Source organism: Salmo salar, chromosome ssa04 (genome assembly GCF_905237065.1).
Source record: "Salmo salar chromosome ssa04, Ssal_v3.1, whole genome shotgun sequence".
NCBI lineage: Eukaryota > Metazoa > Chordata > Actinopteri > Salmoniformes > Salmonidae > Salmo > Salmo salar.
The window spans coordinates 14,185,165-14,189,494 of record NC_059445.1 but is presented as its reverse complement, the minus strand read 5'-3'; positions in this window follow the sequence as shown (position 1 = coordinate 14,189,494).

Below are 4,330 nucleotides of genomic sequence, written 5' to 3'. Positions count from 1 at the left end.
AGTTTGGGGCGGTCCATGAATAACAAGACCTACTTTTACACATCTAACATTTTCATGCACTGTGGAATGGATTATGTAACTATAAAACAATGTATTATTTCGTGGAGTTTAAAAAAAAAAGAGGGCTAGCTATTTTGCCAAATTGATTGCCTGTAGAGGACTACATACTCATCTGAATCCTATGTTTGTCGTTAAAAGATACAATTATGTGCTGCATCTTTTATGTGCAAATTGCATGAATGAGAAAAGAAGTACAGTTATCATATTTATTTTACGGAGCTGTGAACATTTTTGAGGGTTTGATTCATTGTGATTAGATAGCAGAACATTCTTGCAGATGGATTGGCACAGCCGTTTTTGATGAACAGTTGCATTTTTTCTAAAGATACATTTATTGCCATTGATGTATTGCTGATTCAACAAAATGGCCACACACATTCACACACTGTAAATACAGATTGTGATAATTTCTTGTCGAAGGAATGCATAGAATAAATGATAAATGAATGCATATAACCGACATAAAAACGTAGGTTATTCTGCTGTAATACTGCATAATAGTATATGCCATTTAGAAGACGCTTTTATTCAAAGTTACTTACAGTCAAGCATGTATACATATACATTCTTATACTATACTGAACAAAAATATAAACACAACATGCAACAATTTCAAAGATTTTACTGAGTCACAGTTCATATAAAGATATCAGTCAATTGAAAGGCCCTAATCTATGGATTTTACATGACTGGGCAGGGCGCAGCCATGGGTGGGCCTGGGAGGGCATAGGCCCACCCACTTGGGAGCCAGGCCCAGGCAATCAGAATTAGTTTTTCCCCACAAAGGGGATTTATTATAGACAGAAATATATATGGTCTCAGACGATCCCTCAGGTGATGAAGCCGGATGTGGAGGTCCTGGGCTGGAGTGGTTACACGTGGTCTGCGGTTGTGAGGCCGGTTGGACATACTGCCAAATTCTCTAAAACGACGTTGGAGGTGACTTATGGTAGAGAAATTAACATTTAATTTTCTGCCAAAAGCTCTGGTGGACATTCCTGCAGTCAGCATGCCAATTTCACGCTCCCTCAAAACTTGAGATATTTGTGGCATTGTGTTGTGTGACAAAACTGCACACTTTACAGTCGTGTAATGATCATGCTGTTTAATCAACTTATTCATATGCCACACCTGTCAAGTGGACGAATTATCTTGGCAAATGAGAAATGCTCACGAACAGGGATGTAAACAAATTTGTGCACAACATTTAAGAAAAATAATATTTTTCTGCATATGGAACATTTCCCAGAAATCTTTTATTTCAGCTCATGAAACATCGGATCAGCACTTTACATGTTGTGTTTATATTTTTGTTCAGTATATATTCAATAACCAGAATATGCCAATTTACTGTAGACCTAATATAAGCCTATTATCATCGCAAGTTAAAAATACACCTTCTGTCTCAGAACTGGATCAGTAATCTTTTGCAAATATGAGAGAAAGAGCGATAACACTGGTGTGGTTATCTGATGGAACTGATCTGAAATCTTGAACTGATCTGTGCTAAGCTTGTTCTTAGTTCCCCTTTGATTGTGGCGCGATAAGCACTATTTATGTAGTCGGGAGAACTAAAGTGTCTAAGGCAAGTGTCAACACAAAGCACAAAGAGCATGTTCCGTCATGTCCTCATATAGGGTCCCATCTCAAATGAACACCTTGCTCTAGGGCCTAGGCCTAATGACAGTGTTTTAAAGTAAAGTGAAGAATGACAGCTGTGTTACAACTTAACAACAATGGGCCTGTGTTAAATGTGGGGAAAGACGGCTTAGTTTGTATCAACCCTCATTTTGATAGTTGCACTGTCAGAGAGAACGAAGCTGCAACGATTCATCAAACCATCTCATTAATACTGCATGCTAATGCATGAAAATAGACGTTAGGGTATCAGGCAGGCAGCAGGCAGGCTGGACGACAGGAACATTAAGTTTAATTTCCTCTCTCAGATTTGTGTGAAAGAGATGATACTAGACTGCAGACATAAACCCATTTTATATGTATTGACTGAATTGATAAATAGGCTCAATACATAGGCTAATAATAATTACTGACCGTTTACAATATGTGGGATAGTGCACCATAGCCTAGCCTACATCTGGAAGCCTGTAAGAAAATGAAGCAAAAAGAAGAATAGAATACACTACAATATGACATGATAGTCTACAATAGAAAATAACATACTGGAATAGAACAGAATAGAATAGGCCTATGCCATGATGACAGTGAACCTGTCATTATCGTAAAATTACCATTGGCATAATTGATAAGAAATAGGCTAAATAGATCTTCCTTTTGAGATGAATGATGTTAAATTCGTTGAATTTTTACCGGTCAAGAATTTTCACCGGTCAAGTTTGAAATGGCTATTTGGCAAATTGGAGGGAATAGCCTCCGGCAGCAAACAAGAGACAAGCCGGTGGAACTAGATTCTCCTCAGGACTACTAGCGGCGGAGGAAAACCGCTGAAAGTGGAAGTTACTAGCGCAGGTTACGTCACGGGGCTGGCGACAGAATGTCTGAGTGAGGCGAGAGCAAGCTGCACGTGAATGTGAAGTGAAATCTGGGAAAACAGTGCGATGCGCGAGCGTGTTGGGAGCAGTTGAGGAGGAAAGACAAGGACTCTCGGAGGAGCCCGGAATTAGAATAAAATTGTCAGCAAATTTGATTACTTTGCTGTTTTAGAGCAGCAACAATGTCTGTTTGCTCTCTCTTGTTCTGGCTGTACTTTTACAGACTGCAACTCACTGTCCAAATACCGTAAATTAATTTGTTTGCAAAGCTGGCAGCTACCCTTCATGCAAATATTTGCATTATGGCACCATCATATCTGATAAACACAGAGATAAAACAATGCACATGTTCTGTGCCAGACAGACTATCAGTGTAAGCATAGGATAATAGTAATCAATGTATCAAACCTATTTGAATCAGAACCTTTACAAGTTATTTTGATTACTTGATTGCAAAAGAATGTGTGCATTTGCTGATATACACTATATATACAAAAGTATGTGGACACCCCTTCAAATTAGTGGATTTGTCTATTTCAGCCACACCTGTTACTGACAGGTGTATAAAATCATGCACACAGCCATGCACTCTCCATAGACAAACACTGGCAGCAGAATGGCCTTACTGAAGAGCTCAGTGACTTTCAACGTGGCACCGTCATAGGATGCCACCTTTCCAGGAAGTCAGTTTGTCAAATTTCTGCTCTGCTAGAGCTGCCCCGGTCAACCTTTAAGTGCTGTTATTGTGAAGTGGAAACATCTAGGAGCAACACAGACTCAGCATGAAGTGGTAGGCCACACAAGCTCACAGAATGAGACCACTGAGTGCTGAAGCACGTAGCACGTAAAAATCGTCTGTCCTCGGTTGCAACACTCACTGAGTTCCAAACAGCCTCTGGAAGCAACTTCAGCACAATAACTTTAAATCAGGAGCTTCATGAAATGGGTTTCCAAGGCCGAGCAGCCACATACAAGCCTAAGATCACCACACGTAATGAGTCGGCTGGAGTGGTAAGCTCGCCGCAATTGGACTCTGGAGCAGTGGAGACGTGTTCTCTGGAGTGATGAATCACGCTTCACCATCTGGCAGTCTGACGGACAAATCTGGGTTTGGCAGATGCAAGGAGAACGCTTCCTGCCCAAAGCATAGTGCCAACTGTAAAGTTTGGTGGAGGAGGAATAATGGTATTGGGCTGTTTTTCATGCTTCTGGCTAGGCCCCTTAGATCCAGTGAAGGGAAATCTTAACGCTACAGCATACAATGACATTCTAGACCATTCTGTGCTTCCAACTTTGTAGCAACAGTTTGAAGAAGGGCCTTTACTGTTTCAGCATGACAATGCCCCTGTGCACGAAGCAAGGTCCATACAGAAATGGTTTGTTGAGATCGGTGTGGAATAGAATGACAGACTCCTAGATTATGGCGGATCACGGTCGGTATGACACTGGCCTTTCATGGAATGTTTGACTCATCCTAATTTTGATTAAACTAATTTGTCTACTCATAATCAATAGATACCTTATCATATTGTTCTTCAAATAACTGTTGACACAAGAAAAGGAAAATGCATCTGCATTGTAATATCATAGTAAAACTAGTCATTAGAGATTTCATGAAAGCAGGACTATGGGAAGAACTGGGAAATAGAGTCAACCCCCTCATCTTCCATACTGTCATAAAATAAGTCGTACTCATCCTTAAAAATGTCGTACTGGAGAGAAGAGGACCAAAACGCAGCAGGTATGTGCAGGCTCATCTT